The sequence below is a fragment of the Lepisosteus oculatus genome, chromosome 9 (genome assembly GCF_040954835.1).
Source record: "Lepisosteus oculatus isolate fLepOcu1 chromosome 9, fLepOcu1.hap2, whole genome shotgun sequence".
Classification (NCBI taxonomy): domain Eukaryota; kingdom Metazoa; phylum Chordata; class Actinopteri; order Semionotiformes; family Lepisosteidae; genus Lepisosteus; species Lepisosteus oculatus.
The window spans coordinates 17,653,316-17,681,043 of NC_090704.1; the positions used below are offsets into that span (position 1 = coordinate 17,653,316).

At 36.6% G+C, this 27,728-nt stretch overlaps 1 protein-coding gene across 1 annotated transcript in view; it reads right to left on the reverse strand.

Annotated features, from left to right (window-relative positions):
* The window catches only part of LOC102696525 (DAB adaptor protein 1), a 362,145-nt gene that overhangs the window by 185,088 nt on the left and 149,329 nt on the right, over positions 1 to 27,728 (reverse strand). The window contains exon 2 of the mRNA XM_069194212.1: positions 1,360 to 1,416. The gene's annotated coding sequence lies outside the window, so the exon portion shown is untranslated. The remainder of the gene's footprint in view (positions 1 to 1,359; positions 1,417 to 27,728) is intronic.

The following is a 27,728-nucleotide window of genomic DNA, read 5'->3' on the forward strand; positions in this document are numbered from 1 at the left end:
ACATCAAGATGCAATGTTGCATTTTAAGCAAGAAAAATAAACTACTGTCTCACTGGAGGGATATCTGCCATGTTCACAAATGCACAAGGTGCATGAATGCAAGTATATTTCAGAAACCTATTTAAATTAATACACACAGGCCCTCAGAAACAGGCCCCTAGATACACATGAAAAAGAATCACAATGACCCTACAAGGTGAACCATGAATTTTGCTCTAAATCCTATTCAATGCCCTAAGGCACACCCATGAAAGAGTTTTAAAAAACAGTTTATTGTAGCACACTTTTTTATGGACCATGAGTATAATTTAATACACTCTATTCTGAAAATATTTTTTTGATTTACTGGTAATCTAATACCTGTGAGTATAACACACTGCTTATTCTATGTCACACTGTACAGTGCTTTCAAATTGAAATGCATTGCACTAAAATGTCAAACATGCTTATTATTTTAAGATGTTACTCTTCTGGATAATGCCCAGGATGTAATCCATCTGTTTTAATTAAAACCATCAACCCATCTACTCTCAAACTGTACTTGTAGCAGCAGCCTACATTTAACTGAAGCAACAGAGAACTTAAAAATGGCATAAGAAATGTACAGTAAGCAATCCAAATAAAAATACCAACAGATGCTATGGTCACTTTCACCTGTACAAACAACATCAGTGTCAACAATACAATTTTTGAACCCCATACACTACTCCTACCATAGATGAATAACTAGATGCAGTATATGACATGAACAACTACAGAATATTAGAGGGAATGATTGCTGGACTAAGGTTTTAAACTAAATTAAAACAGTTACACAAGGTCCTCTCAGTATTTTCTGTGCATCTATCAATACTTCCAAAGGTGCATAGCTCCAGACAGGAAAATAATTAGCATCTAATAAGCCACTGCCCATTACATACTGTATACAATACAGTACAGTACCTCAACTGCTTATAAAACAGATCTTCTGTGCCTGTATGGGCTGTACTCTTGTCTTCCTTGAGTATTGAACATTTTAGTACCTCTTAGCTTTTGTTTTGTTAGCTTTGCTCACTTAAAAAAATTGCTTCCCAACACAATTACAGTTTTCATTATTTTTCAATAAAACTTGTTTATGGACATTGTCCTCATTCATTTTAAGTAGACAATTATATAATACTTTTCTGCTTATAATGAACTAAAAACATGTTTTAGATCATAAATTAAGCAAGAGTAGTTAAAGATTTAGATTGTATAGTTTCAGTGTTCCTGACTGCAGGCTATTCAAGGCTCAGGCTTTGACAACCATACAGTAGATGTCAAACAGTGGAGTTAACTAATTAGCCCAATGTGTATGAAAGGTGAAACGCCTTGACTTACCTTAGTTTTGCCACGGCTGGCTTCCATATCAGAATTATCCTTACAACTTGAAATCACCTATAAAAGTAAAGAAAAAAACTGTTAAAGGTAAAATGTACTGTAATAAATTAATGAACTGCAATAATTAATTTGTAAATGATTGCACAATGCCAGCTGTACAATAATATATGCAAAGAAGTAACTGCAGATATCTGCAAAACCAAACCTACAAAATGTGTGAGTATTTTTGCTGCTCAATGTTTGCTAAAAATATTAAAAAATATTAAAAAAGGCTAAAAATATTTGATTATATATACAAATGGGTATTTATTTCACAAACATATCGCCTCCAAGCAAACCCTAAAGAAAGCTGAATCATAACACTTAATAATACTCTATAACCATAATTTAGTGATAAACAGTTCAAGAAAAACACGTGGTTTTGAAGACTTAAAACCACTGGCATTTCTTTAAAAAAAAATCCTAATTCTCCCCCCCAAAATAATACTTCCCAGCAGCAATTAACAAATAAATATGTTGGTATAAACCAAATACTACAGAGTTAGGCCAGTACAGAGAAATATCTTTACATTTTCCACAACTAACTTTCAAAATGTTTTTTAACCAGGGAATCACTGAAAGATTAAACAACACAGCCACACAGGTGGAGTGGTGGCTCTGTGGCTAAGGATCTGTGCCTGTAACTGGAAGGTTGCCAGTTCAAATCCTGTGGCTAGCAGAAGAATCCTACTCCGTTGGGCCCCTGAGCAAGGCCCTTAACCCTAACTACTCCAGAGGTGCTGTACAATGGCAGACCCTATGCTCTGACCCCCAGCTTCTCTCCCTGTCTGTGTCTCAATGGAGAAAAGCTGGGGTATGTGAAAAGATGAATTCCTAATGCAAGAAATTGTATAGGGCTAATAAAGAAGCATTATCATTATCAAGAAAAATATCATATGGTCTCACAAATGTATGTGTTACATGTTCATATGAATTAAGATGTGAGTGCAACTGGGTATAATCTGAAGTGTGAATAGCTGTGTTTTGGAAGAAATATAGAAAGAATGAAAAAAGAAGATGGATTTTGAATTTTTGTTGATTAAAGAAGATCTAAAAGATCTCCACTGTAAATAATTATCTTGTTTATAGTTATGCAAATATAAATATAAATGTTTATATTGTAACGCATAGGTGACTTTTCATTGTTATTAAAATGACTTAAATTTGATCACGTTGTGATATTTAGAAATATAAATTTGTTTGGTGCGAGTGAAGTTTTATTTAATCTCTGACCCAGGGAAACATTTTATTTTTTCAAAGAAATGTTTGTTAAAAAAAAGTCATGGCTCCAGCTGGATTCCGGCTTGTGTTGCGGTACATGAATATAATTATATCATTATTAATTTCTTTAGATACGCGATTCCATATTATATTCCGTTTTAATCAAATTCTAAAAGTATGCTTGTTGACTCCGGTATCACGTTAGTTAAAGACTTCGATGCTTAAAATGTTTAGGGAGAAATGGAATACTGGTGTGTATTTTTTCTTTAAAGTACCAAGACCAGCCATATACTGTATGTTTATGTTCCAAAATTAATATCGTTTATGGCCTTCACACGCGTTACAGTATGCTCCTATTCTTTTTATGCTCAGCTACTAAGATTTCCCTTCAGTGGTAAAATTCCATATAAATATAAATACTAAAACAGGCACAGTAAAGACATTTACTGTAAATCTTTCTACGACAGACCAACGGACCACGAGTGCCCCTGTCAGTCAACCAGTCACGTACCACGGTACCGCGCGTCATCGTGCGTCACAATGCGTGACGCCGTAGCCAGTTACCTCTGGTACGTGCCTGTACCGCGCACTTTGAATGGCTGCATCTGTATTTACCACATACAGCAGAAAATACAGATTTAAAAATATATTTTTAGTGACATCTTTTCAATTCAATTCAATATAAAAGAGAAATTTAAAAAATATGAGAAAATATCCTTGCATTGGTGTTTTTTTTTATTTCTATTGCATTATGTTCAGAAAGCAGGTATTGCTTCTGAACAAGAAGAGACGAGCTTCGAATCTTTTTTCTCCAGTGTGTAAACCTACAACACAACATCACTACAGATTTAATTAATATCTGTTTAATTCTAGGTGTGCACAGACAAGTGTTGCTTTTCCCCTTTTAGGAAAGATTTGTGCTAATAACACTTAAGTTAATTGGACCCACAAATAATGCAGAAACATAGGGAATATAAAAAATGACTGATTATTTCGATTTAGCACTACTATAATGATGTGGTAGATAATGAGGCTTCATAAAGCTGTCAACATGGCAGGGAAGAGAATATCGGCATGCCTAGCCACCCTGTGTTCAACACAACACAACAGACCCCCTATTAATGCAAAATCTCCTTTTTTCAGAAGCTGAAAATCAGTTTGCTTTCTTGATGAAGAAATCATCTCCATTTGCCCCCCAGAAGCTCTTAATTGCTCATGGTGAGTCTTTTCTAAGCAAGAGAAGGCTGGCAGCCAAGCAAAACTAAACACAGTAATGCCGTGTTCTCTGGATCTGGTGGCAGCAAACATCGTCTCAGGATTAGTGCATTTTCATTTTTAAAAGTGTCCTACTCAATTTCAACACATCTAATTAGTGTCATAGACTGAAGGGAACAACAAAACAAAAAGTATTCTATGCTTCACAGTTAAGACAGGCAAACAAAGTAGGTGTGAAATTTCATATAGAACAAATCCTCTCTTATATGTGGCTTTTACAGAACTGATTTGAGCTCACTCACACAATAGCCATCTTGTAATACTGGAATAATCCCAAAGAGGGGCACTAACCAAAATTGGATAAAGATGACAGTTTAGGCTACAATATAGAAAAATTAAAAATCCGAGGATATGGATTTAGACTTTTTTATTTCTATCATATCATGGTTACCTTCATAACATGAAAATATAGCATACTATAATGTTTTTTAAACACATAAATCACAGTTCTATTTTAATTATGTAGAAAACTATGATGATCAAAAAGTGTGGGTGACTTTTTAAAAACTCATTAATGGGCACTCACTGAAATCTGAAGCAAACTTGAGCCACTTTCCTCAAAGCCCGACATATGCACATAATTTAATCATAATGAAAATAGGTAAATGATTCTGATGGTTGATTTTTTAAAAGGTACAGATGCATCCAAAATGGAAAAAATGAGCGAGGTACACTGCGGTAAAATGCAGTGGGCATGGCGCAATATACTGCATTAAAGCGTATGCAAATTAGATTATGATAATAGTATCCGGAAGTACCTTGTAAGACCTTGTAAAACCACCAGGTGGAGCTAATTAAGCTTAACGTCTGATGTACGGCATTTGAGCTGTCGCCAAATAACACTGCTGAGGGACAATCTTTTTCCAATTAAGAATTTAAGTTGTATACACTTTTAATAATTTTAAACTGTGTATTACAGCATGTTTATCATTAATCATTAAAAAGTCGGATATATTTTATAAAAGCAAGATTGCTCTGTTGGACAAAAGTACACAACCTTCCACTTTCATCATAAATAATTAAATTATTTAGAAATATTTTATGCACCAAAGTCTTTACGGAAGATATTACTAATAGAATTAATAATGAATGACCTTGGGCAGGCTATAAGCTCAACCGTCCCTTTGTAACCGTCTGTATTAGTTTAACTGTTGCAAGACGAAAATACTTTATTTTTCCATTGACAACAAGTCACACCACAGCATTTTGTTGATCTGATCACATATTCGTTTCCAATCATACAAAGAAAGTTTTGAGAATCTCCGATTCCCTGTGCCTTTCACATGCTCATAAACTATATTAATTTAGGAACATAAACATATTACGTAAACTGTATATGGCTGGTATTGGTAGTTTAAATAAAAAATACACAACAGTATTCCACTTTCTTCCTAAACATTTTAAGCATCAAAGTCTTGCATTTGGTTACATTAAAAACAACGGTTTTACATGCTCCTTCTGACTATATTAAGTTTATATACTTTGTAAAAAGTTATAATGTTTTAACCTTTTCTGCGAAAATGCTCGTTATTGCAGTAAACAAAAGCATATTTTTTAGAATTTGATTAATAGGGAATATAATATGGAATCACGTATCTAAAGAAATTAATAACGATATAATTATATTCATATACCGTAGTTCAAATTATCACAGTAGTACACTTTCTTTGGAAATGTCTGCTTCAGTTTTACTCCTTCCCATGTGATTATGTCTGTGGCGTAATGGTTTAGGTGTGTGCTTTCCTTGCTGTAAGTCGGTTGTTCAAAGTTTTCGACTTTTCTTTTAACAAATAAAAATTTCTTTGAAAAACTAAAACAGCAAATATTATGTACACTATATTGACATTTTTAAAATTTGATTAATATGGAATATAATATGGAATCGCGTATCTAAAGAAATTAATAACGATATAATTATATCCATATACTAATTTTTAGTTTAGCTGGATTTGAACTACAGTATATTAATCTAATTATATCGTTATTGATTTCTTTAGATACGCGATTCCATATTATATTCCATATTAATCAAATTTTAAAAATGTAAATATAGCGTCAATAATATTTGCTATTTTTCAAAGAAAATTGTATTTGTTAAAAGAAAACTTTGAACAACCGACTTACAAAAGATTTTGATGCTTAAAATGTTTAGGAAGAAAGTAGAATATGGTGTGTATTTTCTATTTAAACTACCGATACCAGCCAGTGAAAGTGATTCTGATTAACCCCAAATACAAATCATCTGTTCCTGTAGGATTTCCTTGAAACGTGGTTGCATCCTACTGGGATAGCCATGGTCCGCAAGGAACTGACAAAACATCTACAGGGTCTTATTGTTGAAAGGTACTGATCAGGAGAGGGGGATAAACGAATATCAAAGGCATTGGATTTACCATGGAGCCTGAAGACTATCATCGATAAGTGAAGAAAATGTGGCACCACAGGGACATTGAGAAGATCAGGACAGCCCTCCAAGAGGCCTACAGCAACTTTAAAGGAGCTGCAGGAATTTCTGGCAGGTATTGGTCACTCCTTGCATGTGACAACAATCTCCTGTATTCTGCACACGTCAGTAAGGTAGGGGTGGCAAGACGGAAGACATTTCTCACAAAAAAGAACTTCCAAACCCGTCAGATTTTTCAAACAAATACATTCAACCACCATAAAACATGTGGAAAAATGTCTTATGGTCTGATGAGACAAAGGGTGAACTTTTTGGACTTAATTCTAAAAGATATGTTTGGTGCAAAGACAACATAGCTCATCATCCAAAGAACACCATACCTACTGTGAAGCATGGTGGTGGAAGAGGAATTTCACCTTCCAACATAATAATGACCCAAAGCACAAATCCAAGTCAACAAAGAAATGGCTTCAGAAAAGGGAGATCAAAGTCTTGGAATGGCCCAGTCAGAGCCCAGACCTGTAGAATAACCTAAAGAGGGGTGTGCACAGAAGATCCCCTGGCAATATGAAGGAGCTTGAACTCTTTTGCAAGGAAGAGTGGGATTAAATTGCAAAGTCCAGGTGTGCAAAGGTGATAGATGTCACGCCCTCTGCAGCCAGAGGGCACTCCTTCTCTGTCCTGTCTCTTGTTTCCGGTGCTTTGCTCTCCTTCCGGTGTTTCTCTCTCTCTGGGGTTATATATTTCTGGGTCTTTAATTTGCCTTCGCTCAGCATTGACGTTCGGATGTCCTGAAACCTGCTTAGCACCAGGTCGCCCCATGTCCGCTACCTGAGGGCATAGGTTTCTATACGGCATTTCCTGAACAGCGGAGCCCGGGCTTACCCCCGTCTTGCCACTACGCATAGGGTCTTTTACGCTTTCCTGCCATTCCACGGTTCGTCATTTCCGACATCCGTGACAATAGAGACTTATTCACAAAGACTTAATGCTGTAATAAATGCAAAAGGTGCTTCCACAAAGTATTAGCTGTGGGGGGTGCACACGTATGCAACCAGGGTGTTGTAGATTTTTTCATTTCAATTATTTTTCCTAATAATTATCTATTTGTTTTTATCTTGAATTTTGTTGGTTGCAAGGTCACACTAAAGATGGAAAGATGTCTGACATGATTTATCTTGATTTCTGGCTTTACATCAAAAAGATGACAAAAACCTTCAATAAAGGTGTGTAGACTTTTTATATCCACTGTACAGTTTAGATAATATGTTTATGTTCCTAAATTAATATTGTTTATGACCTTCAGACACATTATGGTCCTCTTCTTTTTATGCTAAGCTACTAAAATTTCCTTTTGTAAAATTCCATATAAATATTGATTACTAAGCTGATTAAAACATGCACAGTAAAGAGATTAAATGATTAAATTGTTTCACTAACAACCAATGCACCACGAGTGCCCCTGTCTGTCATTTTGGCCAGCCAAATCACGTACTGCGGTACACTGTAGTGCACTGTGGGTAATTGCATGCGGTACCGTGCATTTTGAATGGCTGCGTCTGATTTGACAAAACCATAAATAAATGTTTAAAACTGTCTAAAGGACTATTAAAATAGAATTCTGATTCAACATATATAATACTTTACAGCCGAGTTGTATTAATTTCTTATAATTTATATTCAATTTGATTATTGGTTTTTCAGGGAAAAGAAAAAATATTGCATGGTACCATATACAATAATGAACAAATGTGAACAATCATCATGGCATGAAAGACTTGGTACTTAAACAAACTGTGTAGATCCAATAGTAATATAAAAACAGGAATAATAGAGTTAAAAAAGAAAATCAAAGATTTGGAAGAGAAAAGTAAAGGAAAAAGAGAAAAAAAAGAAAAAGGGTAATGAAAGGACAGAAGAAGGAAGCCACAGTCTTTTAGGTTTTTCATATGCCTGGATCGAACTGCAAGTGTATAAAGAAATTTAAAAAGGGCTGCCACTCAGAATAAAATTTTGCAGTTGAGCCACAGAGGGAAAACATATTTTTTTGAAGGTGGAGAAAGTACATTAGATCCCTTACCCAGTGAGTGAAGGTGGGTGCAACTGGTTGTTTCCGATGGAGAAAAATCAAACATCTCGCAGGGTGCCTAACTGAATATTAGATACAATGTGATAATGAGGGACACCAAAGATACCTATAAGAGGAGATGGTTCAAGGGGTACATTAAAGGTTTTTGAAAAATATTCAAATATAGACTTCTAAAATGATTCCAGTGCTGAACAAGACAAGCACATGTGGAAGAGACCAGCAGGGGGCAACTTGCACTTATCACACTTAGGATCAGTGTTTGAGAACATTTTAACCACCTTAACCTTAGAGAAGTGGAGACAGTGAACTATTTTGAACTGTTTTAAACCAAACCAAACACATATAGATGAGGAATGTATTTGAGACAGAACAGTTTCCCATAATTCTTCTGAAAGTTCAAATCCTAAATCCTGTTCCCATAGGAATTTCACAGTAGCCAATGCAGTGATATCCAGAGACAGTATTGTGGAATTTATTCAGGAAATTACACCTTTAACACTTAATGTTAATGTAGGCATAAAATCAATAGATGAGTCTGGAGGGAGGGCAAGAAAATTTGGCACTTGGTTTCAGATAAAGTGTAAAATCTGAAGGTAATGAAGAAAGCGTGATTTGGATAACTTAAATTTACCGGATAGCTGTTCAAATGAGGCAAAACAAACATCAATAAATACTGCAGGTCTCTGCAAATGTAAGACCTCTATTGCTCCAAAGGAGGAATGTCTGGTCTATAACAGAAGGAGGAAACAAATGGTTTACATGGAGAGCACAAACATTGAAGCACTGAAATCCAAAGTGTGTTTCTGAACTGAACCCAAATCTCAAGAGACCTAACCAGGGATTACTTTCTAATTGGGAAATTGAGAGAGGGAGGAGCATACTAGGGCAGGTAGTGAAGAGGAAGAACAGGAGGACAATTCTATATGTAATCAAGATGGGCAGTGTAACAGGGAAGCCTTCCAATAAGAGATCACCCCATTGTTAGCTGCCCAATAATAAAACAGCAAATTGGGTAATGTGAGGCCCCCGTGCTTTTTGATCTTTGAAGAAATCCTTTAAATATTCTCAGGGACTTACTATTCCAAATAAAAGAAGACATATTTTGATCAAGAGATCTAAAGAAGGATTTGGAAATAACTATTGGAATACACTAAAATAAGGACAACAATTTAGGTAGGATGTTCATCTTGATAGAGGTAATGTGTCCAACTAAGGTCATAGGTAATGTAGACCAATAAGCAAAGTAATGTTTGGTTCTAATAAAGGTAGAAAATTCTTTTTTAAAAGGTCAGAAGAGGAAAGGGTTAACTTTATACCCTGATGTTTAAACCCATTATTCATAAATCTAAAATGAAAGTGACTAAGAGAGCAATTTTGAGCAGCGGGGTTTATGGAAAACTACTCACTCTTATTAAAGTTAAGTTTATAACCAGGGCATTTACTAAACTGTTCAAGGACAGAGATTACAAGAGGAAGGGAAGAGGCTGGATCTGTTAAATATAGTAATACATCATCTGCATAAAAGGAGACTTTATGCTCAAGACCACCCCTCACCAATCCCAACCCCAACACCAAATGTATATGCAGAAAGCTACACAAAGATATAGCAAAGGGCTCAATAGCAATAGCAAATAGAAGAGGGAAGAGGGGACAACCACAGTGTAAGGAGAAATATTGAGGTGAACAAAGACATTGGCTGCAAATTTAAAGAGTGGTCTGCTGCCTTCAAATCAGTTGACAGAGAACTGCATAAAAATATCAGGGGAAGACCTGGAGAAAGCTATTAAACTGGCAAAACAGGAAGTACAAATTAGAAAAACAGCTTGGGGGTGACTCAAGGTGCATGTGGCAAGGCTTGCAGGCTATCACAAACTAAAAAGGCAACACCAGTGTATACTACACTGAAGTATCTCTACCAGATGAACTGAACACCTTTTACTCCCGTTTTGAGGCTCAGAACACCAAGTCCATTATAAAGGCTCCCAGTGAACCAGGGGACTTTGTGTTACAGTTCTCTAAACATGAGGAGTGCAGAGGCTTTAAGAGAGTGAAAACCCACATCCAGGCCCAGATGGTGTCTCCCCTCGTGTCCTTAAAACCTGTGCAGACCAGCTATCTCCTGTGTATAGAATTTTTTTAATTTTTCTCTGTCCCTGTCATTTGAGTGCTTCAAGAAAACCACAATTGTGCCACTGCCCAAGAAGACCAAAGTAACTTATCTGAACAATTACCGCCCAGTGGCACTCACTTCAGTGGTCATGAAGTGCCTGGAAAACCTAGTATTGTCATATTGTATATTCAATTGTAAATTGCTCTATCCAAGACTCCTTTGACCCACTTCAGTTTGCTTACCGCCCGAATAGGTCAGTTGAAGAATCCATATGTCTAACACTACATACTGCCCTATAAAGCTCACATAGGAAATTTGGAAGTCAGGTGGGGAAACAAAAATGTAGACAAACTCACTAATACCTTAGCGCCTGTTTGCAAACAGAAACTAAAGCGATGGTAGTTACTAAATATTCTTTTTCTTCCATATATAGGGATCACCAAGGTAGAATCTGAAACAATTTAATGGTTTAGGAGCAGACAAATGAAAACATTCATAAACTGTAAACCCAAACTATTCTACTAAACAATAATTATTTACAGTGTGGAAAGGTGAAGACTGTGACTTTGCACGGGAAAGGTTTTCTGTTTGTACCTAAGACCACTGTCTTTCTGCAACTAAAGCCTGTGATTCTTCACACCCTTGTATTCAGCCAGAGAGAAATGAAACAGATTGCAGGATGCCAAATGGCATCTTCCTGTACTGTTTGTTTGTGTTTGAAAGACTTCTGACACTGCACCTTTTGCCTTATATTCCTTTGATGTGTTAAAGTCTTGCCTACTTTTAATGTATAAAAAGGAAAGTGTAACTTCAGTCTAGGGTGAGTGCTAGGGGAAACCCTTTCTCTGTGATATGCTCCCCTGATTGAATTAAAGATCTCTGTTTGACAATCTCCTAACCTGAGTGAAGACTGAGTTTTCTTCGACAATTAATGGTGTCATTACCTGGATGGCAATGCCGAACCAGTGAGTCTGATCGCACTGGGAAACTACTTTCTTGACACCATGCGCGCCAACAGAAAAATGTAAAGATCCTTTTGAAATCCCTATCTGGTGTCTGGAAGGCTGACCGAGTTATTGCATGTTGGGCTTACGCCATTCGAACTTTGTCTGAGATTGTCTACAGATTTCACTGGTATAGTGCACACAAATCTGGTCTAAACAGAACCCTTCATCTAGTAATTTAGCACTCTGGTTTGTAAACCCGGTTAGGGTTTACAGGAGATCTTTACCACTAAGACAAAGCACTTCCCGAAATGTTCAGACAAAAAAAAACATGTAATCATACTGAGGTTGGTTCCTTGTCTCTCACCAGTTACAGTATTCTTTCCTTCACCTGGAAATAGTGCACCTGCAAAGGGGACGGGGTCTATCCCTGTCCTTGGGCTGCGGAACAAGAGCGGTGAGTGCGATCTAGGACAGAAGGGGGGTTTAGCTCACCCCTTAAAGATCAACCAGAGGTTGAGAAACCCTCCTCTCCCTCAGGCACTCCGATGATGTGTAGATTATTTCTCCTACATCTCCCATCTAGGTCCTCCACTTTCCGTTTGACCATCTTATACTCCCTGTTTGATTCTTTCTTTCATGGTGCAGCGATTTTAAAATCTGAAGGGCTCAACAGACGTTCGTGTCTTGCTCCCCACCAACATCAACGCTGTCAGTTCACCATTACTCTCCCGCGAAGCAATATTACTTTCAGCCAGGCATGATTCAGAATCCAGATGAGTAGATTCTGTTGATTGTCCCTACTTTTTTTTCATCTTGGACAATGTAAACAAACTAACATCATTGTATATCAGGATTATTTCAGATAGAACTAAATAAATTACCTTGTTTGCAGGAAAAAAAATAAATTAAAATAGGAGCACCTAACAGGAATCTACACCCAAGCCATGCTCAACAACAGCCCCTCCAATAATTTAGGGAAAAAAACATGTTTTGAATATACCCCTTTACTAGTTAAAGAGAAGCTCTCTGTAAGACTGTCAACAGGAGTCTGGATATCTGCCAAACGGCAAGTGAAGAGTTCTGAAACATTAATGATGGTGAATTAACAGAAGAAGCTGTGTCTCAAACTGTAATAAAACCAAAGTGATCACAAAGTAATGATTATTTGTCTCCTTGCTTCTGGTGTCTAATTGAAATAATTATTCTAATTTAGTCCAAAACATTGTCAGGAGACAGAAACATTCTAAACACTATTGCAGCAGTTTAATTTATAGTTTTACAATTGTTTATGGCATGAGATGAAAGTTGATAACCTCTAAGAGTCATAAACCAAGATATTTGATTAATTATTGAATACCAAACAATGGATAGCTGTATTTCTTGAGTAATTTGTTACTGACTTCCAGTTCAATATGTTTTACTGCCAAGGAGACCAAAAGTCCTGTAATTTATTTTGCATTTAAGAAACCATTTTTTCCTGTTACTGGGCTCTTTATTCTCATTTTAAAAAATGCTGAATGAGACCCTAGTTTCAACTAGCTACTAACTACCAAATAAGTGAGATCTAAATGGCCTGTAACCAGTCTTATGTTCTCAATACACTGAGTTTTTTATGACACCCCTGTCCATACATAGGGAAAATTTTAAAAGTTATAGATCAATTAAGCAAATTTGATTAAGGAAACTATTGTATTCAAGAGCGGAAGGGATTTCAGATTTTGATTCAGATAAACTTTATTGCTTACTTTAACAAAAAGCATGCTTAAATGATTACAATTAAATTGTTTCAAATACAAAATCTGTGGTCGGAGGCTCATTGTGACCAGAGTTGGGGACCTCTGCTGTAGAATATATTCTGTATATAGAGTATAATACAACAATCACTTCAGAAAAGTATTGTGATTGTTTAGGTGTACCATGGAGTCTGTGAGGGAAGTCTGCAATAATGCATCTTTCATCTGTGGGCTTCCATAGTATTGATCTTTCAAGTGAGTGTCGCTAAAACTCCACAGGAACACTACTGTAAGTTGAGAATTCTGGGTTCAGGCTTTATTGTGCTGAGTAATGAAGTGAGGGCATCTCCATACTTGGCAAAATTCATTGATGCCTCCCTTGAAGTAAAACAATTGTTTTAAGTACATTTCCTTGAAAACCAGAAACATCCAACAAAAAATAAAAGAATGAAATGATTAAGACACCTCAACGAAATGTGATTTGGCAGCTGCAGTACTCCTGCTATCCCATTACAACACCGCCTCCCTTCCCTGTGGTTTAATTGACTTGATAAGTGCAACTTTAGTGAATATGCCCTCCTGACCAGAAACAACTAGGCTCACTAGACTGCGCAACTGCTGCATTAGGCTGCAAGTTAACGGATGAGGTTAAATGGCATAGAGAGAAAACTCTTTATTCTATAAGTTGCATTGTGCCAGTGGTTTTCATTTTTGCATCTGCAGTCATATTCCAATAATATCTTTGAGACAAAGGACTGAGATTTGCTGTCTTCAGGGAGGTCCAGGGAAGGCCAGGTGATGGCACAATAAAGCTCTAAATAAGAGCTTTAGAGATCAAGCAAGAATCATTCTATATCCCCTGTGTACAGATGCAGCCATTCAAAATGGGTGAGGTATTTCGCGGCATACCCCGGTGGGCATGTCGCGGTATCACGCAGTGTCATGCGGTTAATCGCGCGTCATTTGACGCTCTGCCGGAAACTATCCGGCGTCACCTTGTAAAACCTCCAGGGGGAGCTTAACCTCTCATGTACAGCATTTGAGCCTTTAATTTTGAACTGTGTATTACAGCATGTTAATCATCAGTCATTAAAATGTTGGTATATTTTATGAAAGCAAGACTGCTCAGTTGGACAAAAGTACACAACCTACCTTTATCAGAAATATTTATGCATCAAAGCCTTTACCGAAGATATTACTAATAGTATTAATAATGGATGACTTTGGACAAGCTGTATACTCAAAGTATAATTTCTTTAGCACATTTGTACAAGCACTTGGAATCTGTCCAAGCCATACTTTGTCAGGCATTTTGTTTTACTTCAACGGGCATAAAAACTTCCTTGCTTTTAACAGGGCGTTTCATAATTTCTAACTACGAAAATGATTTAAAATGCGACACTTATCATTCAACTAGAGCTCAAAATATCACAAGGATCCTCAAGAGCACAGCAAAGAGTGTATTAAAAGACACTTGTAATTATCAACGCTTTCGTTTCCGTATACCAGATTTTATGGAACCACTTCAGAAGGGTGTCAGCCAGTCAGATTCCAGGAATCGGTACTTTAAAGGAAAAATACACACTGGTATTCCATTTCTCCCTAACGATTTTAAGCATCGAAGTATTTAACTAGCATGTGAAATAGCGTGTGAAAAAGTGGTAGTTTGAAGCTTTTCTGCCAATATAATATGGAATCGCGTATCTAAAGAATTTAATAACAGTATTCGTGTGCTGCGACAGGGCTGTGTAGGGCTGTTTCGCCTCCCTGTTTATGGGAGTTCCCCTGTAGCCTACTGGTCTACATGCCTGACTAACAACTGGTAGATTGTGTGTTCGAATTCAGCTGGTGCTGGACTTTTCTTTTAACAAACATTTCTTCGAAAAAATAGAATAGCGATATTATGGACAATCAATTGACTTTTATATTTCAAAATATCGCAACATGATCGATTCTAAGTCATTTTTGATAACAATGAATAGTCACCTTCTTCCCTTCTGACAACGGTCCCTGCTTCTGCTTCCTGCTTCTATTGTGTGTGTGTGTGCAACAGAGTAAATTTTTATAGAGAAATGGAGGCTGGACAGTATGCGTTACAATATAAACATTTATATTGATTTAAATCATGTTCTGATTTAAATCGCAAACGCGTGTTTAATTAATTGTGTTTTTTAATCATAATCAGGCTAATGCAACATAAATTGATACAGTATCTTTGTCTTCTAAGTATCTTAATAAACTTTCAGCATAGCTTTCTACCCGTCAAGATTTATATTTCTTGGGATTTTGGGATCAAACGTGGAAGGATTAGATTGTAATCGTTTTTATTTGTCAAATACGTGATTGTATTTCTGAATGTTATGTGACACCTACAGTAGTTCACTGTAGAGGCTTGCCACACCCGGACTGTTAAACCAACGCATTAGCACGTCAAAGCCCATTGAGGACCCGGGCACAATAGTTGTTTTGTCCCTTGATTTACTGATCTGCATTAATTAAATCTTGTCAGTCAGGTCTTTTTTTCTCTATTTGAATTGTCCTTTACACCTCGCATGACTTTAAAAGCTAGCAAGACAGGTTTCGATTCACATTAGCTGGCGAGCCTTGTTAACAAAAAAACTAATAAAAATGTAACATGCCACTGTTTGTTCATGAACAAAGTTATACTGAGATTTCCTTAGATACGCGATTAAAAAATAAATAAATAAAAATGTGAATCCCCTGCGGAACACATTCCATAAGAATCAGCGGTTTTACAGTATATATCGCCTTTAAAGGTGGCTTCTCAAAACGCTTTACAGGATAAAAACAACCAGAACAGCAGCAACAACAATATTGTATTTCATTGCACTTTGAAAACCAAGTAATAACTTAACTATACAGTACGTGCAAAATACTGAGATTTCCTTAGATACGCGATTAAAAAATAAACGTTTCATACGTTGCTGTTGTGAATGCCTGTGGAGTGTATCTTATTAAGCTCTAATTTGCATTTTGAGCGCAATTTTCGACTTTTTTTTAATTGAATTTTGGGCGCGCCAAGAACTGCGCCAAGAAATTTAAAATAGTATTCTTTAGGTGTGAGGGTAGGAGTGGACCGCGGCAGGCATAATCAGCAAACCAGGAAAACAAAGAACAGGACAGGTGAGATGTGTATCCAGAAAGTGAGTGATCAGAAAAAGGAAATGGTGTTATGCCCAGGTTTTCGATCCAATTGTTTTAACTTGCTAATGCATCAGACACATTTCCTGGCGTATTGTGTTTTAAATAAAATAGGAGTGTCTTTCCCTGGCATTAGCTCATCGTTATGGTGTAAGTTTTATCTGTACCATACCATACAGTATATAGGTACAGAATTCAAGCTGCACCACTGTATCGCTTTGGTAAGGGGATGGACAATGACTAAAATCACGAAGACTCTCTCACACCAAATAATGAAGATGAAAAGAAACGGGAAGTCAACACGGGACATTGTACAGCAGTTGGCTTCGATGGACATCTTCGTTTCTGAAAGCACAGTGAGACGGCATTATAAAGGGGAGAGGAGGCAAAGAGAATCTAAACCGAGAACGATTCAAAGGTAAATAAATTTCTAAAAATACCTTTCTTGCATGTAAATACAACTACGCACATTATTTTTAAAACTAACTGCTGATCTCTTTTTTTTCAAGTCCTATTGTGCGAGCTATCAACAAACAGACTGATGAAAATGATGAGCTACCGGCGATGCAAGTCCAAAGACGGCTATGTGCTGACCTCGGTGCGAATATTAGCCCGACATCGATAAGAAGAGTACACAGGAGGCGTGGATGAAGATACAGAAAAACCAACACATGCCCCATGATAAGGCTAAAAAACAAAGAGGAAAGACTCAAGCAAGCGCTCCAATGGATTGAACAGGGGAAGGCATTTCAGGATATACTTTTTACCGACAAAACAACAGTGGCTCTGGAACAGTTTTCAACAATGGCATTTAGCAAAAAGGGGAGACATGTGGACAAGCCAAAGCTCAAACATCCACTGAAGGTTCAGGTCTGGGGGGGTATATCTAGAAGAGGCCCGGGACCACTTCTTATTTTTGAAGGAATTATGGACCGTGTATTCTTCGAGAAAGTCGTGGTCACACAGCATGCTGCCCCATATATCAGGGAGCAGTTTGGATCGAGGCACCGTCTCTTTCAAGACAACGATCTGAAACACACAGCAGCAAGGGCAAGGCTTATAGCAGAAGGAGTGAACTGGGTGAAAACTCCAGCCGAAACCCCAGATCTAAATCCGATAGAGATGGTTTGGCATTCGTTGAAAGACTACGTTCGGAAAACCGCTAAGCCCGTCACAAAGCAGGAACTGATCGATGCGATCTATAAATTCTGGGAGGAAGAACTGACCGAACAAAATTGTAACAATTTTATTAACAGGCTGTTTCGTGTTCTTCCTAGGATTGTTGACCGGGGCGTGGGACATTCGGGAATGTAAGTCTGAGAAAGACAGTCTCACGTTTGTGGACAGTCTGTCCACAAACAAAACATGTAAAAAAAAAATGTAAAAAAAAACAATTACTTAATTACTAAAAAAAACCGGTGTGTGTGTCTCACTCTGCTGGATATCCCTCTCACTCTCTGCTGAATGAATAAAATAATTTTATTGAAAACGTGTTTGCGATTGTTTGGTATTTACCTTGGTCCCTTTTAACTGTTTTTATGGTCTACAGTATTGCTTTGAGACGCCACTTTTAAAGGTGATATGTAAAATAAAGTTTTTTATTATTGTTATAGAGAAACATGATCAGATTTTCCCTGGTTCAGAAAAAAGACGATTTAAATCTGTAATCTTTGCACTTGTATGTTATCGGAAAATACAATCAGTTTCTGCTTTGTGTAAGGATGGTGTGGCGCTCCTCAAAGCGCTTTACAGGATAAAAACAATAACAACAATAGTGGCTGGGCAAACGATTTTTTTATCGAAATACAAAATGAGATACTGTATAATGATGTGCATGAACAAAGGTATACTGCAATTTTCCTTAGATACGCGATTAATGCTTCGTAGGAGGAGGCGCTTTTTTCCTCTAGTCTAACAGTCTGTCCAAAAACAAAACATTCCTGTTAGACAAGAGGAATTGAAAAAAAAAACAATTTTGTCAATGAAAACCGGTGTGTGTGTCTCTCTCTGCTGGATGTCCCTGTCACTCTCTGCTGAATGAATAAAATAATTTTATTGAAAACGCGTTTGTGATTGTCTGGTATTTAATTTGGTCCCTTTTAACTGTTTTTTGATCAACTGTATTGCTTTGAGATGCCACTTTTAAAGGTGATATGTAAAATAAAGTTTTTTATTATTGTTATAGAGAAACATGATCAGGTTTTCCCTGGTTCAGAAAAAAGATCTAAAGTGCTACACATAACTTTCTTAATTCGATGTATTTAAAGCAGTGAACTACTGTAGGTGTCACATAACATTCAGAAATACAATAACGTATTTGACAAATAAAAACGATTACAATCTAATCCTTCCACGTTTGAACCCAAAATCCCAAGAAATATAAATCTAAATGGGTAGAAAGCTATGCTGAAAGTTTATTAAGATACTTAGAAGACAAAGATACTGTATCAATTTATGTTGCATTAGCCTGATTATGATTAAAAAACACATATAATTAAACACGCGTTTGCGATTTAAATCAGAACACGATTTAAATCAATATAAATGCTTATATTGTAACGCATACTGTCCAGCCTCCATTTCTCTATAAAAATTTACTCTGTTGCACACACACACACAATAGAAGCAGGAAGCAGAAGCAGGGACCGTTGTCAGAAAGGAAGAAGGTGACTATTCATTGTTATCAAAAATGACTTAGAATCGATCATGTTGTGATATTTTGAAATATAAAAGTCAATTGATTGTCCATAATATTGCTATTCTATTTTTTCAAAGAAATGTTTGTTTAAAGAAAAGTCCAGTACCAGCTGGATTCGAACACACAACCTGCAAGTTGTTAGTCAGGCATGTAGACCAGTAGGCTACAAGACAACTCGCATGAACAGGGAGGCGAAACAGCCCTACACAGCCCTGTCGCAGTACACGAATATAATCATACCGTTATTAAATTCTTTAGATACACAATTCCATATTATATTAGCAGAAAAGCTTAAAACTACCACTTTTTCACACGCTATTTCACATGCTAGTTAAATTTAATTTATTTATATATTATATATTTATATCTCTGACCAAGGAAAACGTCTCATTTTTTCAAAGAAATGTTTGTTGATTGTTACAAAAATGACTTAGAATCGATCATGTTGTGATATTTTGAAATATAAAAGTCAATTGATTGTCCATAATATCGCTATTCTATTTTTTCGAAGAAATGTTTGTTAAAAGAAAAGTCCAGCACCAGCTGGATTCAAACACACAACCTGCCAGTTGTTGGTCAGGCACATAGACCAGTAGGCTACAAGACAACTCACATGAACAGGGAGGCGAAACAGCCCTACACAGCCATGTGGCAGTACACGAATATTATCCTACCATTATTAAATTCTTTAGATACGCGATTCCATATTATATTCCCCTTTAATCAAATTCTAAAAGTATGCTTGTTGACTCCGGTATCACGTTAGTTAAAGACTTCGAAGCTTAAAATGTTTAGGGAGAAATGGAATACTGGTGTGTATTTTTTTCTTTAAAGTACCAAGACCAGCTATATACTGTATGTTTATATTCCAAAATTAATATCGTTTATGGCCTTCACACGCGTTACAGTATGCTCCTATTCTTTTTATGCTCAGCTACTAAGATTTCCCTTCAGTGGTAAAATTCAATATCTACAACAGGCACAGTAAAGACGTTTACTGTACAGTAAGTCTTTCTACGACAGACCAACGGACCACGAGTGCCCCTGTCGGTCAACCAATCACGTACCGTGGTACCCCGCGTCATCTTACGTCATGATACGCGACACCGCAGCCAATTACCTGCGGTACGTGTCTCTACCGCTCACTTTGAATGGCTGCATCTGTACCAGCTTTCTGGAAAACAATTAATGGAAAGTCTTATACTGTATCTGCAGAATAACCATTCTTCAGACATTACACTAAAAACTTACCAAAGGTAAAAACCTTATAACTTTTTGCTTTACCAAAAACAACGCAAAAGAATCAGAATAAAGACATTTCATACTATAGATTTTATCTAGGGATGTCGTGGTGGCTGCCACTGTGGTCACAGAGGTCTGGTATACTGGGTTCAATTATGGACTGAGGGGCTATCTGTGTAAAATTTGCTTTTTCTCCGTGAAGAACTAAGAAAGAAGATGCAATTACCGTACATCCGCTTCTAAAGGCCTTCTTATCATTGTAAATAACTACACAAGGTGTCAATTATTAATTATTAGATTTTAAGTAATGGGTATAAAAATGTGCATTCTCACTTGGGTTAAATTATATACCACCACCTCAGGGGTAGTGTTTGTTTAGCAGTGAATACAGTAGGAAGGATGAAATGCCTTTTGTTGAAAGTCTTTAAAACCATAAAAAGGCTATAATCCTGCCTTGTATCCTTTGCTTCCAGGAGACTGTCCAGGATGCCATGACCCTTACCCAGAGTGACTTTCTGATAATTGATGGATAGAATAATATACTACTGTACATATACAGTATAAAATATATATGTGTCCTTGACCTGCACCCGCCTCATTATGTGTGCACGATGGCTCATGCTGATTTTGTTTTGCAATGTTTTGCTTTGGTGTTTGGGTCAGTTCTATGATGATAGAAAAGATCAGGTTGGATCATCTTCTATCAAAGTCCTGCAAAGCCTTCCAAAACATTTTTTAATATACAGTAGGCAGACCTATTCAAGAGAGGGTATGCACATATAATTTCTCCTACCTAAAAATGTTAAAAGTACACCAGAACTGCAAACCCATCACTGTACTTTTAACAAAGCAGCTAAAACTCCTTGGGATCATAAAGAAAAAAAAAACAGCAACAATAGCAGCTGTTTCTCTAATATGGTGCAAAACTGAATTAAATACCATTCTTTACTTCAGTGCACAACAGTTGCTGAAAACCATATTCCTGAAATGATCTATGTATACACATTTATTTGTTCATATTAATTTAACAAGTTGTTTTAATTAGAACAGCATTTAAAGCACTGTAAAACAAATGTGCTTTTAAAGGGGTCAGACCCTAGCCAGAATTTATAAACTGTTTCATTAGTCCAACGGCATTCTCAATAATATTCTAATTCTCAAGGAGGATTCGTTAATTAATTAATTTGAAAATAAACTCTCCAGTCCAGTTTCTCAGATCTTATTTCATGATGATATAAACAATAGAGTTTGACACTCTGTCAAAAATCTTACCACCAACCAGTGTGGACTGATTTTACAAAACTGGATAATAACTAAACCACACTTATCTAGGAAACAATCACAGCTGATCTATGGACTTCAAGATCCAGGATTAACATTGTTCAAAATCAAAATACTTAAAATGGGCTCAATGCTGGGATTTAGTTCTTTTCATGGCATATACAGTCTTTTAAAAATGATTTTTTATTTTCCTTGTACTTTAAAATTAGTTTAAAAATACCCAATTAAGTTTTAATTATTAGTGGCTGGGCCATAAGGAGCAGGCAGTTTGAATGCTGAATATTTTAGATATACGTATGAAAAAAAATTCAAGCCTCACTGGATTGAAAAACAATTGTCTTTAGACAAACAACATTCCTTAAGATCGCAATTACTGGTAAGCCTAACAGCTCACCCATTTTCTTTAGTGAAAATGACTTTAGGGTCAGTTGACCCCTTTAGGCAGCAGGGAATGGGAGCTTGGAAAGAGGAGGGGACAGGAGAAATGCCACCTCAGTGATGCTCCAGCTCTTTCTAAAGAGGGTCCAGATGCACTACAATACTCTGCCCATAAATCTCCCACTGATTATTTCCAACTATTCTGTGAGCTAGTGTTGTACAGTATGTTTAAATCCATAACCTATTTTTCTGATGACAGCTATCAGTACAAGTTTATATTTACCTCTTTATCAAAAGTACATAAAATAGTACTATTTATAATAGCTCCTATTTAATTAATTCTAGATGTAAAACCCCCCAGCCACCCCTCCTTTATCCTGTCTCTTAAAATCCCATGCGCTTCTGGCTATCAAGGCCAGGCAAGTGTAATGACCTTCATTAAATTGGGCTTTGTGCTGGAGCTATGGAGGGGTTCACGATTGCATCTGTTCCATTCCACTTGGCCTGCTCTAGCAAGCCTCGCTCCCAGAGATTGTCTAAACCTCATTAAAAGCACCTGTGAACAATTCATTATTATAATTTAACTGCAGGAGATGGGGAACAGAGGCTCATAAAGTGGGCCACCAAACAGCTTTGCCTGCTGGTTACGCTTTTATCCGTCAAGCAAATGTTGCGATAGAAGAGCTTCATTGTTTGGATAGAGGTGGAATAAACAGGCAGCATACCTGTTTGTGCTGTCTTGGCTAGTAGATGCAATCCCTGATAGACTGTGTGTTTTCAAACAATGGTCTTTCCAAGGAACCGGTAATGCAAAAATCCTCGCAGCCCCCAGAATCACTTTGCTATGAGATAATTTCTCCAGACAGAAACAGAACAATGCTGAAAGGGGGAAAGTGAACATTATGGGTACATTAGGTCCTCTAGACTGAATAAGACAGCCAGTACCAAAATACAGTACCAGCTTCTTGCTGTGCTGTACTTTTATATGCCACCTGCAAAATGATGAAACAGCCAGCTTACTCTGAAAATGTGTATTAAACTAATGTTAACATAATGTAGGCATTAATTATATTAGTTCTTGTTCTGCCTGCAGATAATACCTTATGTTGTCTCATTAATTATGGCACAATTCTGATACAATTTTGATGCACATACACAGAAAACATACTTTATATAGTAAGTAACTATATAGAACTGCATGTTATGTAATTCTAATAGTAAAAACATTATAATACAAACTTTATTAAAACGTAACTAGTTGAGCTAAAACATTGTTTCTCTACAGGTTCCCTTAAATTATCACATTATTGTTTTTTATTCCTGTGGTTTACAGGTGTATATTGTATAGCATAAACGTGAATTGTGTAAATGTGAAACATGCAATTTTCTTTTTTCTGTTGTTTCTTTTTTCTATTTGCTTAAAGTCGATTGGAATGCCAACTGTTAATTTAGTTAACAATGAAAAAATATTTTTACTGTACTCAAAGATGTATTCAGTTTGATATAAATCAAGGCATTTAAAACAAAGATATGGATGAAAAAGAGCCCTCAGACAGACTTTAATCAATTCAATGGGGTTTGCAAAGTAAGACCTAAAACATCTTTAATTTGCATCTCAATATTTGGTGGCATTCTAAAGTCACAACCTCTGCTCTGTCTTCACGGCTGCACAGTGGTGCTGAGAAATTCATGTATGTAAAACATTTTTGTGTCCATATGAGCATCTTATAATAATAATAATAATAATAATAATAATTGCTTACACTTATATAGCGCTTTTTCTGGACACTCCACTCAAAGCGCTTTACAGGTAATGGGGACTCCCCTCCACCACCACCAATGTGCAGCATCCACCTGGATGATGCGACGGCAGCCATAGTGCGCCAGAACGCTCACCACACATCAGCTATCAGTGGGGAGGAGAGCAGAGTAATGTAGCCAATTCATAGAGGGGGATTATTAGGAGGCCATGATTAGTAAGGGCCAATTGGAAATTTGGCCAGGACACCGGGGTTACACCCCTATTACATCTTCCATTTAATCCATCTTCCATTTCTGATACTGTAGCTCTCCAATGTTCTCCTGGGGAAGAGCACAAATCAATGAGCAAAATTACACAGCTGGGATTCTAAAACGTTGCTCCCCCTTCAAAAGACAGCATGCTAACCTATCAATTGCCCAGGACAATACAAATCAATGGCACGTACATAGGTTCCAAGCAAAGCATGCCATTAGATGGCAAGGAGTAATTTCTGACAAAAGTAACTAATAAACCAAAATATGCTTTTTATCAAAATTAAAGGAATTACACCGTATATGCAAGTCCAGTAAGAAATTCTTAAAATAAATGTCCCCTATGCACTCAATAAAATAAAAGTACTGAAATGCATGCTATATTCATTGAGCAGAAATGTTCTGCTGCTCTCGGCCTCGTTTTGCATGTATTTTTTTCTTCTTTCTATTCACTAAGGCAGCTGACACACCAGTGCATCATTGAGCATTCTTCTCAGCCTTGCTCTCAGGCCTTGTGAGAGTCAAATGATTCCTTTTGACATCCATCAGAGAAGCAATTTAAAAAACAAAACTACAAGTCATATAGAATTAATTCTTTGTGAATCTAATCAGAAATTGTATGGGTTCCTATCAAAGCATGCCTTTGTGAGTCCTTGTAAAGCCCCCTCCTGATTCACATAAATTCTTCCCCCGTTTGTGGACACAAACACATGTACACATACGTACTAAAAGAGGCTGATTTTTTGCACTTTAAACTGGCATACCTACACTGTTATTCATTGCAAGTTCAGTTCCATTCCATTCATTTTCAGAAATAAGTGATTCATGCATATTTGTGAAACCCACAGAACGTGTTGACAAAACACACATTTAGGGCTGTGTCTCTTTTGCCTGTCTTGTTCATCTTCTTCATTCAGTGACTAATTAATTAGATTCAACTGGGCCCCACACAGCACACTCAGAAAACAGCAAATTGCAGGTATAGGTAATTACAGTATTGAACCTGTTCTACAGTTCGTTAGAACATGCACTCTGCCCACTCAGCAGCTCCATAGTGGGCCGAATGTTTGCTACCATGGCAACAACCCTAGTAATGTCTGTTTGGGTAAAGGTAACCGTGCTGTACATTACAGTGTTTACACCAGAGACAATTTCTTTCTGGAGTTATGAAACACATTTAAAAAACATACAAAATTGTTAAATGAAGCATATTGGCTTTGCTGTTTTAAATGGAAAAAGATTATAAAAGGGAATTCTCATTACATAATTTATGTCATTTTTTAAGCCTATTCCTTTCCCCTTCTAAAAGATGTTGCAGTACATTAAACACTTCTTTCTATGCCCTTTAAATGAATGAATAAACATGTTACATGGAGTCTGAAGTCTAAAGACATAAATTAATAATTATGTTTTATTAACTGACATGTTTGTTTTTAATTATTGTGAAATTCAATACATATTTAATGTAAAATATGCAAATTTGCATCCTACTGATATTCAAATCATTCAGATGGTCAAATGAAAATTTGTAAGAAAAATGGAAGGCATTTTTGTTTCAATCATACAGTATGTTATCACGCAATATAATCAAAAATTACTATGTGCAGAAACCAGGCTTAGTCCCTTGCAAAGATAAGGTAATTTCATAATAAAAGGCCACATTAGCTTTTACTAAAATAATACAATTATTAAGAAATTTGTAAGCTGAATAATATAACAAAAACCAGAAGAGTTTTTGTCACTTTAAATCTGCTTTCAGAGCTACAGTTTATCTTAGATGTATCACAGTAAAATCATTAGAACGCAGCCATCACCAACAGGCTCTGGAAACAATCACACAGGTGGTCCTATTCTTCCCACCAGCAGTTTTCAAGGTTGGCCCCACAAAATAACACAAACCAAATTACCCTAAACCTGTATTCATTTAAAAAACGAATCTCTTACACAAGTAATTTGGATTAATATATTGGATTAAATGCATTACGTTTTAAAAGTAACTTTCCCCCCAACCACAAAGTGGTCCTTCAGCTGTCCTTCACTAAGTCCCAAAATATACAGTAAGTTGACTGAATAGTACATTTCTGATCATTCTTATAAGAAAGCCCTGAGATAAGGGAATGTCAGTGAGGTATGAACAATGTACTGGATACACTCCTGAAACATGAATGCTTTTTCTCCCTTTGGAAATCCTAAAATCCCTCCCGCAAAATATAAATAAAAATAAATGATTTGTTATATAATACTCGTTGACTTTATGGAGTTTAAAAATTGACCCCATGTCTGGGATGACAGGAGACAAAAAACTGCTAGAGATTTAATTTTTTGCCGTACTGCCCTTGTTAGGATAACCAAGCACATTTCATCCACCACTGAGAAATAACATGCTCTAGTTGTTAAAAACAAGCTCCACTATATATTCATACCTTCTTAAGAAAACCAAAAACAGTGTTTGTTCAATAGTAAATCGAGATACTACTGGTAACCTTGCTGCAGTCTTTCTTTGAAAAGTCTGATTTTATCCAGTTTGATTACTATCTATGGAACCTTCAAGTAGAAAAAGCAGGTGCTGCAGTGTAATAATGTCCTGTATGATTTACTGAGACTATTTCAGAAGGACAGATTTCAAAACATTTTCCTGTTAGAATGGCACTGTAATTACATATTTCATCAATCTACATTTTCAGCACTTTCATTTATTCAGGAATAAAAAGAAAATGCTGAGGATCTTATCCATTCATACTGCATGATTGAACTTACAATACAATATAAAGAGTAACATGCTATGCTAGATAATTACAGTTACTGTACATTACCCTTTCATCCAAGTCCCATGAGAAAATATTTAAAGCACTTTTTTCATCATACATGGGTTATATGCATCTCCTTTACTATACAGTACTAGAATCAGTGTGACTCTTTAAAAGCATCAAGGATTTATTGCAATCTGTTCTCATGTGAATTATTGACCCATGAAGACAATCCTCACTTTATCTTTAAATATGGCAAAACCATCTATGTTATTTTGTTTGTCTGCCTAACCAGGAACAATAGTTTACTGCATGACAGATTACTGGGGCTTTGTAGAGCTCTCTAAATCACATCTGCTAGACTGACATTTTAGATAACATCAAGGAAAACAATGAATCCCAATGTGAACAAGTGCCCACATTTCCTTAATCACTAAGACCAATTTGTGATCTACAGTATGTTTTCATTTTGTACTGAATACTCAAAAGTGGTTTAGTTTAGAGCGCCTGTTTTTTGGCTTTTCCTTATACTAAAACCTGCTGCATGTGAGTCATCACCTCCAAATCTGAATCCAGGTTCTCTCCTGGAAAATACTGAATTCCTTGCTTAATTTGATGGAGGAGAAAAAGCTCTTCATAAAAAAATTCAAATGCCTTGGGGTGTAGTTCATGAGAGATGTTAAGTACAGTAGGAGTTTGAGGTGAGCGGGTGGATTGGTGTGGTTCACAGCTGTGCTCAGGCACAGTTCCAGTCAGCAGATTTGAAATGATTTCTGAGCTTATGGGCAAAGATTTGGGTTTACAGATTGACCCACATCTCCATCCTCTTTAATGTCACGAATACAGGGTTATGACCAAAAGGACAGGATCACAGGCCAACTAATTAAGGTTTATTTGGAAGGACTTTTCTTTCCAGCAATTTAGGAAAGGCTAGGAGAGTTGGAGAGTTCGCTGGATCTGGAGGTTTAACAGTGGAAACTGTATCTCTTTTAGGCAAATCCCAATGAGTGGAGACCTCAAGGTGGACCCA